This window comes from Puma concolor, chromosome D4, assembly GCF_028749965.1.
Source record: "Puma concolor isolate L17-30 chromosome D4, mPumCon1.1.hap2, whole genome shotgun sequence".
Taxonomy (NCBI): domain Eukaryota; kingdom Metazoa; phylum Chordata; class Mammalia; order Carnivora; family Felidae; genus Puma; species Puma concolor.
The window spans coordinates 22,119,633-22,134,334 of record NC_141679.1 but is presented as its reverse complement, the minus strand read 5'-3'; positions in this window follow the sequence as shown (position 1 = coordinate 22,134,334).

Genomic DNA, 14,702 nt, shown 5'->3' with positions numbered 1-14,702 from the left:
GGTTATAAATTTTATCTTGAGTGGGTTTTAACAGTTTGTGTTTCAAGACATCATTTCATTTCACCTGCTTGTTAAATTTATGGGCATAAAATTATTCATTGCATTTTTAAAAATCTTTTTAATGTTAGAGTCTGCACTTCTAGACTTTTTCATTTCTAACATTGGTAATGTAAAGGTAACATTGGTAACATTAGCGTCTTCTGTTTTTGTTTTGTTCTTCATGGTCGGTTTCATCAGATAATCCACTTAATGGTTTTTGGCTTTGTTTTTTGTTCTTATGAAGAATCAGCTCTTGTTTCACTGATTTCCTGTTTTTAACTTCATTGAATTTTATGCTTATCTTTAGTCTCTTTCTTTCTTTCTTTCTTTCTTTCTTTCTTTCTTTCTTTCCTTTCCTTTCCTTTCCTTTCCTTTTTTTTTTGCTTTATATTTAGATTCCTCATTTTTACCTGCTTATAGTCAAACTGATATACTATGGTCCAAGGCTCCTGCAATAAATCACACTGTTGGCATAAAATATCTGGAATGACCCAAAACTTTATCAGGCAGGATAGCCCAAGAATTTAGATTTTATCTCCCAGGATCTGGTCAAGGGACAGTTTCTTTTCAGGCTTTTCTTATTCAGGGTTTTAACACCCAAACTGGCTGAATTAACCTTTTATGTGTAACAACATTTCTTTGTTCTCTGGATACCATCAAAATTTTTTCTCCTTCATATTCATCAGTTTGTTTGTATAAAATATGCTTAGATTTGCGTTGTTGTTTTTGTATGTAACTTCCTTGGTGCTCTTTAAACTTCTTGACTCTATGTTCTGTCTTTTAATTTGGAAAATTCTTGGTCAGTATTCTTCAAATACTTCTATATGTCTGTCTCTTTTTCTTCTGGGATACCAATCATGCATGTGCTAGAATGTGTAAGTTTGCTTATACAGACATGCGGTTTGAATGATATCTATTGAACTATTTTCATATTCACCGAGTCTTTCTTCACCTGTGTTGAGTCTTCTTTTAAGGCTATTTAACACATTCTTCATCCCTGTTGCTATGTTTATTTCATTTTCATTTTCATACGATTCTTATAGTTTTCATCTATGTCCTGAAATTACCCACCAATTTGCATTTTATCTATGTTTTCAACAGGAGTTTTTGACATATTAATCACAGTAAGTTATGTTTCCAGTCACGTAGCTTCAGTATCTACACCATATCTAAGTCCTAGTCCTGTTGATCACTTAATCTCTTCTAATTGTTTTTTTTTCTTGCCTATTTATATGTCTTTTCATATTTTCTTGTTGAAAGCCAGACCTCTGACATAAGATAATTGACCTGCAATAAATATATTCTGTGCCTGAGCACATCCTTCTTTCTGCTAGGTCTTTCTCCAAGGCGATTATATTAATATAGTTAGGAATTGGGTGGGATTTGAGAATGGTTGTAGCTGTGGTTATAACCCTCAGTGCCATATGGGCCTCAGATTCCTAAAGAAGTATCTTGTGTTTATGATGGGCTTGTTTTACCACCACCATAGTAGTTTTCTTATGGTTTTTAGGTCTTTTCACTCTGCTTCAGAGAAGTTCTCTTAACATGGAGTTGGTTGTTTCCTTACCCTCTTCCCGCAATATTCTGCTTTTAAACTTGTTATTCAGATGTGTTTAGTTGGTGATGAAAATTATAGAGGAAGAGTACAGTCTCTTTTAAAAAAATTTTTTTAATGTTTATTTATTTTTACAGAGAGAGACAGAGCATAGGTGAGGGAGGGGCAGAGGGAGAGGGAGACACAGAATCTGAAACAGGCTCCAGGCTCTGAGCTGTCAGCACAGAGCCTGATGCAGGGCTTGAACTCATGGACAGCGAAATTGTGATCTGAGCTGAAGTCGGACGTTCAAACGACTGAGCCACCTGGCACCCCTGGTCTTTGTTGTTGTTTTGAGTAAACCTTAGTCTTAGGGTGTGGACTTCTTGGTTCTACTCCCTATACCCTATCTTTATTTATGGGATCCACTTATAATCTTGCCCTTCCAAAAAGTAGGGTTCTCCTCTTTTTTTCCCAGCTATATGTTTTTTTTTTTAACTTTTTATTTTAATTCCAGTTAGCTAACATACAGTGTTATATTAGTTTCAGGTGTACAAAATAGTACATTGCTATGTAACACCTGGTGCTTATCATGACAAGTGCACTCCTTAATCCCCATCGCCGATTTAATCCATTTTACCACCCTCCTCCTTTTGGTAACCATCAGTTTGTTCACTATAACTAAAAGTCTGTTTCTTGATTTGTCTCTCTCTCTCTCTCTCTCTCTCTGCACTGTGTGTTTGTTTTGTTTCTTAAATTCCACATATAAGTGAAATCATATTGTATTTGTCTTTCTCTGACTGGCTTATTTCACTTAGTATTATATTCCCTAGCTCCATTCATGTCATTCCAAATGGCAAGATTTCATTCTTTTCCATGGCTGAATAATATTCCTTTGCGTGTGTGTGTGTGTGTGTGTGTGTGTGTGTGTGTGTATCTATAGCTATATCTATCTATATATCACATCTTCTTTATCCATTTATCAGTGGACACTTGAGCTGCTTCCATATCTTTACTATTATAAATAATGCAGCTATAAACATAAGCATTCATGTATCCCTTTGAATTAGTGTTTTTGATTTTTTTGTGTCAATACCCAGTAGTGCAATTGCTGGATCATAAGGTAGTCTATATTTAACTTTTTGAGGAAACTCCATACTGTTTTCCACAGTGGCTGCACCAGTGTGCATTCCCATTAACAGGGCAAGAGGGTTGCCCTTTCTCCACATCCTTGCCAACACTTGTTGTTTCTTGTGTTGTTTGTTTGGCCATTCTGACAGGTGTGAGATGATATCTCATTGCACTTTTGATTTGCATTTCCCTGATGATAAGTGATGATGAGCATCTCTTCATGTGTCTGTTGGTCAACTGTATATCTTCTTTGGAGAAATGTCTGTTCATGTGTTTGCCCGTTTTAAGTTGAATTATTTGTTTTTTCAGCGTTGAGTTTTAGAAGTTCTTTATATATTTTGGACACTAACCCTTTATTGGATATATCATTTTGCAAATATCCCCTCCCATTCTGTAGGTTGTCTTTTAGTTTTGTTGATTATTTCTTTCACTGCACAGAAACTTTTTATTTTGATGTAGTCCCAATAGTTTGTTTTTGCTTTTATTTCCCTTGCCTCAGGAGATTTATTTGGAAAGAAGGTGCTACAGGCAATGTCAAAGAAGTTAGTGCCTTTGTGCTGTTCTAAGATTTTTATGGATTAAGATCTCATATTTAGACCTTTAATTCATTTTGAATTTATTTTTATGTATGGTATAAGTTTAATTCTTTTTCATGTCACTGCCCATTTTTCCCAACCCCATTTGTTGAAGAGACCATCCTTTTCTCATTGCATATTCTTTCCTGCTTTGTCAAAGATTAACTGACCAGATAGTTGTGGGGTTTTTTTCTAATTTTTCTATTCTGTTCCATTAATCTGTGTGTTTATTTTTGTGCCAGTACTATACTGTTTTGATTACATCTTAAAAAAATTTTTTTTAACGTTTATTTATTTTTGAGAGACACAGAGAGACAGAATGTGAGTGGGGGGAGGGGCAGAAAGAGAGGGAGACACAGAATCTCAAGCAGGCTCCAGGCTCTGAACTGTCAACCCAGAGCCCGACGCGGGGCTCAAACTCACAAACCGTGAGATCATGACCTGAGCAGAAGGTGGATGCTTAACTGACTGAGCCACCCAGGCACTGCAATTATTACATCTTTGTGATATAATGTAAAGTCCAGAATTGTGATGCCTCTAGCTTTGCTTTTCCTTTTCAAGATTACTTTGGTTAATCAGGGTCTTTTGTGGTTCCATACAAACTTTGGGATTGTTTGTTCAAGTTCTGTGAAAAATGTTGTTGGCATTTTGATAGGAATTGCATTAAATTCTTGGGTAGTATAGATATTTTAACAATATTTGTTCTTACAATCCATGAGCATGGAATGTCTTTCCATTTCTTTGTGTCATCTTCAACTTCTTTCATCAGTGTTTTATACTTTTCAGAGTATAGATCTTTTACCTCTTTGGTTAGGTTTATTTCCTAGATATCTTATATTTGGTGCAAATGTAAATAGGATTTTTTCTTAATTTCTCTTTCTGCTGCTTTGTTATTGGTATATAGAAATTCAACAGAGTTCTGTACATTGGTTTTGTGTACTGACTTTGCTCAGTTTGTTTATCAGTCAGTTCTAGCAGGGTTTTTGTGTGTGTGTGTGTAGTATCATGTCATCTGCAAAGAGTGAAAGTTTTACTTGTTCCTTACCAATTTGGATTCCCTTTATTTATTTTCTGTTGTCTGATTGCTGTGACTAGGACTTCCAGTACTATGTTGGATAAAAGTGGTGAGCATGGACATCTTTGTCTTGTTCCTGATCTTGGGAGGAAAATCTCTTTTTCTCCCATTAAGGATGGTAGTAGCTGTGGGGTTTTCGTATATAGCCTTTATTATGTTGAGAATTATTCCCTCTTACCCTATTTTTTTGAGAGTTTTTATCATGAATTGATGTTATACTTTATCAAATGCTTTTTCTGCATCTATTGAAATAATCATATGGTTCTTCTCCTTTCTCTCATTGATGTGATATATCATGTTGATCGATTTGCCAATATTGATTCACCCTTGCCACCAAGGAATAAATCCCACTTGATCATAGCGAATGATTTTTTAATGTATTGTTGGATTCAGTTTGCTAGTATTTTGTTTAGAAATTTTGTATCTATGTTCATCAGGGATATTGGCTGCAGTTCTCTTTTCTAGTGGTGTTTTTATCTGCCTTTGGTATCAGGGTAATGCTGACCTCATAGAATGAATCTGGAAGTTTTCCTTCCTTATCTATTTTTTGGAATAGTTTGAGATGAATAGGTGTTAACACTTCTTTAAATGTTTGGTAAAATTGAATGTTTGGTTCTGGACTTTTGTTTGTTGCGAGTTTTTTGATTACTGATTCAATTTCTTTGCTGGTTATCAGTCTGTTCAAATTTTCTGTTTCTTCTTGTTTCAGTTTTGCTATTTTACATGTTTCTAGGAATTTATTCATTTCTTCTAGGTTATCCAATTTGTTGGCATATAGTTTTTCATAATCTCTTATGATTGTATTTCTATGGTATTGCTATTTCTCTTCTCTCATTTGTGATTGTATGTGTGTGAGTTCTCTCTCTTTTTTTCTTGATAAGTGTTGCTAGAGATGTATAAATTTTGTTGATTTTTTTTCAAAGAACCAGATCCTCATTTCACGGGTCTGTTCTATTGTGGGTTTTGTTTGTTTGCTTATTTGTTTGTTTGTTTTGTTTTCTTAGTTTCTATATTATTTATTTCTGCTCTAATCTTTATTATTTTCTTCCTTCTGCTGGTTTTAAGTTTTGTTTGTTGTTCTTTTTCTAGCTTCTTTAGGTGTAAGGTCAGGTTGTTTATTTGAGATTTTTCTTGCACCTTGAGGTAGACCTATATTGCTGTAAACTTTCCACTTAGAACTGCTTTTGCTGCATCTCAGGGGTTTTGGACTGTTGTGGTTTTATTTTAATTTGTTCCCATGGACTTTTTAATTTCTTCATTTATTTCCTGGTTGACCCATTAATTGTTTACTAGCATGTTATTTAACGTCACTGTATTTGTGGTCTTTCCAGATTTTTCTTGTGTACGTTTAACACAGCTGTACGTCTTGACCAATATCCTAAGTGCAGCAGTGCTTGTTGTCATTATCTCACATATTAAGACTTTTGTTCCATGGTAGAAATATGGAAAAAGGATCCAGTCGGAGCATGTGTCCTTCCTTCACAGCTGCTGTTTCCCTTCCTTAGTCTGTGCCACAACAGATGTTTCTTATGTCTCATTCCAGCCCTTACTGTAAGTGCTTCCTGAAGGAAGACCCTGCAGGAAGATGCAGACTGCCCCAATTTCTATGGATTCCAGGGTCTGACACTGCCCATCAGCTTGAATTTTACTTTTATCAATTTGTCAGCTATCGTAGCTGAACTCTTAGCAATTTTTTGGCTGTTTCTACCGTAGTTTAGTGTATATTTGCACCAATTCTCCTCAGATTTGGGATCAGTTGGTTGCTCTGCAACATCAGCTCTCAATGGATTAAAAAAAAAAAAGTTATGATTTTGATGTTAGTCCGACTAATTTTTATTTGAATACTGAGAGAAAACCTCCTTCCAGCTTTCTGTATCTTGGCAGTAAGCCACAAACGAGGCCAGTGAAACATGAGCTGAAGCGAAATATTAGTAAGTGTTTTTCGTTGCTGGTACTTGACCTGCTCGCCTACTCTAATTCTGCTGTAGTGATCTTGGAAGCATACATTTGTGTAGAAGAGCTATTCATATGAAAGAAAGACAGCTGCCCCAGAGAACTTTCCATATTCATAACAGACATTGTGAGTGATAAAACTTCATTTTAACCCTCAGATACTGTGGAAGTATTTATCACAACAGCAACATCTAGCACGTCCTGACTAATGTAGCATTGAAGCTAGGATGTCTGAGGTGACAACACAGGCACAGATAGTAGAACAGGGGCAGAGATAAAGATTCACGTATAGCATATAGGATGAAAGAAAACCCAGAGGCCTTGGAAACTTTTTTTAGAACCACAGGGTTCTGGCAAAAAAGCAGGAATCCAGTGATTAGGAACCAATGTGTAAGGCAAAGACTAACAGAGTTAATGAAATAATTGCAGAGATTTAGTTACAATAAAACTGCGGGCAAGGTCAAAATACATTGCCTAGGAAATGGAAACAAGGTAAGAACAAGTCACTCAGCAAAACTGACTCAGTGTGAGTGGAGAGTGAGTGAGTTCCTCCTGATTCTCAGCATCTTGGACAGATCTCTTTCTAGAGCAGTTTAATTGGCCCCAGCATCTAGGACCGCAAGAATATACACAGGATGCCAAATAATCGTTATAACCGACATCATGACTAAGAGCCTCTGTTGGAGGAAAAGTCCCTTCAATGACGGAATATATCATGTTGCTCAAAATGCCATCATGAACTTCTCCTTCTGTGGCAAACAGCTTGAATGCTAAGACACTACCACCCACATCCATATGTCTCAGTGTAGGCTCTGCCAAGGTATCTGCTTGCCATTTGCTCCATCTCTCCAATGCCAAACACCCAGGTGAAAAGTGAAAGATTCAGTCAGTGTTTCTCAACATCCAGATGTTTGGCACCAAGTAAGCGAAGTATCTGGATGCCTGACAGAGTTTCTCACTTTTTCATCTGGCCGTTTGGAGTCATAAAACACAAACCATTGTGTAGATGCTTAGGACTAAGAAAATACAAAACATTGTCACAAATTAGCACATTTTTTCTAAAGTATTGCAGAATGATAGCCTTGAAATGGGCTTGGAGGACCTCTAATGTAACTTTGCCCAAAATGTACTTGTGGTATCTCTGTTAGGAAACCAAGGGAACTCCAGACAAACCTGTTTGGTATCTGGAAAGATTAACATCTGTTCTCTGGTTTTAGGTTATAAGCATGCATTCAATTTCATTCAAAAAGCACTTGTTGGGTGATTCCTCTGATCCAGGCCCCAAGGTACAATAAGGCAAATAAGATAGGTTCTCAAGGAGCTTACCTCAGTCTAGTAGAGTGGAGAAATAAGGCAGCAAGAAGGGAAATGGAGAGAAAGGGACTGTTTGGAGTGACATTTAAGACGTTGAGTCAAGAGGACTTGATGACTGAGAGGACATAATCTACCACTGCTTGAGCATATCTTAGCTCTAGGCATATGGGAGGTACATACCAATCTCCCTCCCCCATTTAATCTGCATAAAACCCAGATGTAGGCATTGTTATTCCTCTTGTATGATCAGTTCAGAGGGATTAAGTGACATTTCCAACATTACGCCACTTGAAAATGCAGAGGATGGTTTGTAAAATGACCTTTTGCCCCTGCATTTCTTTCACTGATTTGCTTTGCCTCCCTTCAAATTTCTGAAACAAAGCTCAAGTCCTAGGTAGTTTAATCTTGTCATCCCAGGGAATGATCAGACCCTGGAAAAGGCTTAGATCCTGATGCGTTTGGATATTTCTCCAAATGGAATACAAATGGCTCGAGAAAGACAAACCAGCCAAAAGAAAGTCATAATTCATAAAAGGAATGATTGACACGAAAAGGTGAAAGAGAACTCAGCCTTCAACATTAGAAAACCAGAGAAAACGGAACAGGCATAGACGTTAAGAGCAAGAGACAGAGCCACTCAGATAGAACTGGGTTGTTTCCTAACCAAGAAAACCCATTTCCCATCTTTAGGGTGTCAGATAAAAACACTTCTGTACTTAGATAAGGAAAGATCCTATTCAAAGAGACAACGGCGATAGGGAAAACATTCCAATCTCAAGATCTGCAAGTGTCTCAGAAATCAGCATATGTTCACCATACCTCAACAAAGCAGTTGAAACAAAAAAGAAAAAAGGAGAAAAAAAGCTTTTCTTTTATAAGGAGGGGTCATTAGGACTAGCGGGAACTCTTAAAGCGACTAGCAGGAACAGAGAAAGGGATAACATGATAGAGGAGATCTGACGGGAAACATTTTGGCCGTGGTCAGCTGAATCTGAGGGTGCGCTGTTAAAGGGAGATGTTCTGTATTTTAGTGCTTGCTCGGACTTGGGGGACAACCAAGTCCTAGGGAGGAGAGAAGTCTGACCAAAGTTTGGTCAAGCCGAGGCAGAGGGTAAGACACAGGCAATTGTAAACACTTGATCAGGAGTCATTTGTAGTACTGACCTCTGAAAAAAACTCATCTATTTTATCTGCCTTTTTTTTTACTTTATGTGCCTTTCCCCCTACAGTGCAGGTTCATTCCTGCCTCTTTTCTTTAATGCTGCTATAATTAGAAAACCCTGTTATTAATTATAACATGTAGGATCCTACTTGCCCAACCCTGACCTCACCCTACTGCTAAACCAAATTTCCCTGGATGGAGACATAAATGATCCACCCAATCCTGAGGCCTGCTCTGCCCCATTATAGAAGGTGGGCCCAGGCTGGCTGGTGGATTCCCATGAAGTGGTGACTAAGCCTTGGCACAGGAAGCCCTGCTGGATTGCATTTCCTGGATTTCAGTTTGAACTGGAACATTCCTCAGATTTACTCATTTTCGTTCTGATGGAGCAACTTTTTGAAGTGGCAATTCTGAATCCTTACCTCTGGCCTGTTATGACACTCGATGATCCTACTCCTGAATTCCTTGGAAAGCTTAATTTAGAATGTGAATGATTTCAGAGTAGACAATGTTTATTGCCTCCTCAAGTTTCTGGTAAGAGATAAGTGGTTCTTTTGACCACGTGGAATCTTGCTTTAAGAATCCCCAGTTCAATGTAGTCTATGACCTTCACAGTAGATAAAAACACATCTTGGGTGCCGGGGTGGCTCAGTCGTGAGTTTGAGCCCAGGGTCAGGCTCTGTGCTGTCAGTTCGGAGCCTGAAGCCTGCTTTGGATTCGGTGTCTCCCTCTCTCTCTGCCCCTCCCCCACTCACGCTCTGTCTCCATCAAAAAAAAAAAAAAAAAAAGGAATAAACGTTAAAAAAAATTAAAAAAAAAAAAACACAAAACATATCTTAGCCCCACCAGTAGTTTTTAAAATCAAGACTGGAGACATTCAGTAAAAGTTCAATTATTAAGATGCACATTTTATTCTGCAATATGAGTGAACTGAAAGGTGCAACAAAGCTTGTAGAATTCCTTTATATTGTTGTTTCTTTTATGTTGTTATTTTAGAGGAGTTACAGAAAGACAAGAAACTACTTGAAGAACAGTTTGTGATCTCTTTAATGCAGCTCCTCCTTTCCTATCCCAAGGATATTTCTTTACATCTTCTCCTTATTTCTAGCTTTTACTGTGATAATTGTTAATTGTAATCCAAATTCCTCTTACAGAGATTAAATTATATCCCCAAAGAAGGCGAGGTAGTTCCTAGGGACTGCATCAGTCAAATCAATTTGGATTAATGCTGTTCTTACAAGTGCAGGATGCAAGTTACAATGAAACACGGGGGGGGGGGGGGGGGGTCGGGTCTTGATAATTTACTGCAATATACCAAAGGCCACCATACATATCCCAGAGGTGAAGGCTTAAAATGCTCAAAGCTCAAAAAGGCAAATTAAAGAGACACTTTTTATATCTTAAAAAAACTATGATTAAAATGTGTGTCTGGATTACTGGCAACAATTTTAATTTCCTGGGTCTATCAGAGAGAGAGACAGAGACAGAGAGAAGAAAGGAATATGTGAGACAAACACCATAATGTCAGGATGTGGTCATGGAGAAAGATAATGGCAATGACTCAGGCCTGATTAAAGTTAAGGAGAAAAAAAAAATAACTTACACAAATGGTATGGTGTTGTCCTTCTGTAAATGAATCATTAGAAAACGATGGAAAAGTTCATTTCCCACAGCCCACCGTATATTCTTCCTGAGTCTGATGCCAGAGTGCATCTTATTTACTGTTCTGTGTATTAAAACCTGTCATTTTATAAAGGAAAACCATGTCTGAAGCTGATCAAGAGTGTATAGTTGTTACCTAGGAAACAAATATAATTCCTACCACTATTGTGTACTTTATTTTAAATGAGGAATTGTATCCTTCTCAGTTATTCAGTAAGATGGGAAAGTGGTAAACAATGCTATAAATCTCTAGAATTCACTCATGGTAATAGCACATTAAACACTTGGGCAACTAGAATTCACACAGCCAAACAGAACTGATTCTATAAGAATCACGAACAAAACAGGGGAAGGAAATTGGCTACTGAGCACGAGTACTGCTCTGCGTCTTATCTAATTGTACATGGCCTAGGTTAGCTGAGCTGGGACATCTCCTGCTGTGTCAGAAATAGATAACAGTTCGTAAAGTTGATAATAATTGACAAAGAAAAAAACTGTGCTGCAAATGACAGGATGCCTCAGAGGATTATCAAATGTATTATCTTGAAAAGATTGGATTTTCACAAGACTATCAAATGGGTGGAGGGAAATAGGAGAGTAAGAAAACTAAGACAGTTAATTGAATTTGCAAGACACATTGACTGTGACAAGGAGAAAATCAAGGGAATTACATGGATAATTCAAGGAAAAAAGGACACCCTCTCTTAAAGCCTTGAAGTTTCACTTTATAGTTTATAAAGTGTGTGTTTGTGTGTGTGTGTGTGTGTGTGTGTGTGTGTGTGTGTGAGAGAGAGAGAGAGAGAGAGAGAGACAGAGAGAGAGAGACAGAGAGAGAATTTAGTGAGTTTTGGAACTATCTTAATATTTTTTTAAGTAATTAAAAATATTTTTTTCACTTATTTATTTTTGATAGAAAGAGAGCTTGAGAGAAAGAGAGCAGGGGCAGAGACAGAGGGAGACACAGAAACTGAAGTAGGCTCCAGGTTCTGCGCTGTCAGCACAGAACCTGACGCAAGCCTAGAACTCAAGAAACCTGAGATCATAACCTGAGCCAAAGTCTGACGCTTACCCGACTGAGCCACCCAGGCGCCCCTGGGACTATCTTAATGGTAATGGAACCAATACTATTCTCACCATGGCTTTATTCACATGAGAAAAATGCTCTATATATTTGCGTGATGAAGTGGAAAGAATATCGTCTTAGGAATTAGGGAACCTGCACTTTGCTGCTCACTAATTGTGTAACTTGGCAAAGCCACTTACACTTAAAATTATGTTTTCCTGCTTTGAAGTGGTCCACATAATCTTTTTATTAATTTGACTTGGAAGCCAGATATTCACATAGATACCTAGTATTGGGTTAGAACTAAACCCAGCCACATAATTGATTTTAAGCATCCTCAACTCTACAATCTGCAGCTGCCTTTCCCTCTAACAATTTGGATTTCCATTAAAAAAGAAAAGTTTAGAAGTGAGATTGCTGGATCATATGGTAGTTCTATTTTTATTTTTTGGAAGGAACTCCATACTGGTTCCCATAATGTCTATGTCAATTTACATTCCAATTACATAAAATTACATACAATGCCAATCTACATACCAATTACATTACAGTGCACAAGGGGTCCCTTTTCTCCACATCCTCACCAACACTTGCTACCTTTTAACTTTTTGATAAGAGGTATTTTAACAGGTGTGTAGTGATGTCTCGCTGTGATTTTGATTTGCATTTTGGATGATTAGTGATGTTGAGTGATTTTTCATATACCTGTTGGTCATTTATATGTCTTCTTTGGAAACATGTCTATTCAGGTCCTTTGCCCATTTTTTAATCAGGTTGCATAGAAGTCCCAAAGACCCTAATAAAAAGCATGCGCCCTAGGTCCTGCCATGCTTTCTCTGCCTGCACCCTGCCTTGACCTCCCCCCTCAAGGTGTGCTGAGCACCTCTTCCAGGACTTGTGAGTAATAGATACCACTATTTCACTTGTAGTCTTTTGTTGAACCATGGCTCATCACTGGTACCCCAGGGCTCTATATAAATGTTAATTTAACAAAATCACAACAACATACAATTTAATTTTATTCAACTTTAGAAAACAATTTTTTTAATGTTTATTTATTTTTGAGAGAGACAGAGACAGAGAGAGACAGAGAGAGAGACAGAGCGTGAGCAGGTTAGGGGCAGAGAGAGAGGGAGAGACAGAATCCAAGCAGGCTCCAGGCTCTGAGCTGTCAGCACAGAGCCTGACACAGGGCTTGAACTTATGAACTGCGAAATCATGACCTGAACTGGAGTCAGACACCTAACTGACTGAGCCACCCGGACGCCCCAGAATTTTATTCAACTTTAAAAAGAAGGAAATCCTGCCATTTGTGACAACATAGGTAAACCTTGAAGACATTATGCTAAGTGAGGTAAGCCCAAGAAATGTATGATCTCGCTTATATGTGGAATAAAAAAAAAATTGAACTCATAGAAGCAGAGAGTAGAATGGCGGTTATGGGTAGGAGGTAGGATCTGTCTATCAGTCAATGGGTACAAAGTTGCAATTGTGTAGGGATGAATAAGTCTAGAGGCCTAATGTACAATATGATGACTATGGCTAATAATACAACACTGAATACTGGGAACATGAGAGGTGCTCTAATTACATACACAAAAAGGTAACTCTGAGAGGAGACATGTTAATTAGCTAAAGTATAGTAATCATTTCACTATATATAGGTATATCTGGTCATTATGTTGTACACTTAAAATACATACAATGGTTTTTAAAATAAATAAATAAAAAGAAAAAAGAAAAGCAAACATAATAATTTTGGTAACAGCTGCCTATTTATGTTGTCAGTGATTACAACTGTTTATTAATTGAAATGAAGAAAACAATCTATGTTTCTTGCTGTAATATCAGTACATTACTAGGTTTATATACCAAGTAATATTTTTTTGGTGATAATTTCAGTAATAGCTTAGCCTTAGACTTTATCCTTCAAACTTAATGTGACACATCATGGAAGTCAGCCTTAATTTTCTTGAGCTGTATATGGATCTAATAAAATAAAATCAACTCCAATATCTTACATTTGCCTCCTTCATATTAAGCTGGCCCTCATGGGAATTACAAAGACATTGTGGAAATGGTCCTGAAGCAGTTAATAATAAAAATCTTTTTCCCTGAAGAAATTAATATACCATTTTGGGTACAATTTATTTTTACATATTCATTTTAGATGGAACAGCAGGCAGCCTCAAGTAGAGATATTATAATAGTGTCCTCAAAGTCCCTTCCTGCTACTGCTGATCCGAACCTACATGCTTAATTCTTACTACACATCAATTATCTGCAGACTTTGAAATAACCACTTAATGCATCAGTTAATTAAATTTAAAGTCAGCATGTAAATGACCGAAATATCATTTAAAAATTTTACTTATAGATATTTTCTTTATTTGATGAATCTTGGATCATCATAGATGAAAATAAAACTACATAAAAGGGAAGCACATAATGGCCTATAAAATATTGACATTGAAGAAAATGTTCTTAAATACAGAGAAATACCAGTCCTTAATTTCTGTAAAGACTCCTCGTTGTTCAGCATAGAAAAAAACAAGAAAACGTCAGCTAATAGTAAAAAAGAATTGGACTTCATTCCTCACATGGAGGTACAATTCTTCAAAGGGTTTACTAGTTATCCCAACTGAAATAGCACTCCTCTGTAGCCTGGATGAAAGGCCGATTTACCTCTACTTATCCTGTTTACACAAGAATGCACTGAACTCCTAGTGAGAATTTTTTTTTTTTACTTGAACATCTACTTTTTTTAAATTTAATTTATTTTTTAAATTTACATCCAAGGTAGTTAGCATATAGTGCAACAATGATTTCAGGAGTAGATTCCTTAGTGCCCCTAACCCATTTAGCCCATCCCCCCTCCCACAACCTTTCCAGTAACCCTCTGTTTGTTCTCCATATATAAGAGTCTGTTATGTTTGGTCCCCCTCCCTGTTTTTATATTATTTTTGCTTCCCTTCCCTTATGTTCATCTGTTTGGTATCTTAAAGTCCTCATATGAGTGAAATCATGATATTTGTCTTTCTATGACTGACTAATTTCACTTAGCATAATACCCTCTAGTTCCATCCATGTAGTTGCAAATGGCAAGATTTCATTCTTTCTGATTGCCGAGTAATATTTCATTGTGTGTGTGTGTATATATATATATATATATATATATATATATATATAATACG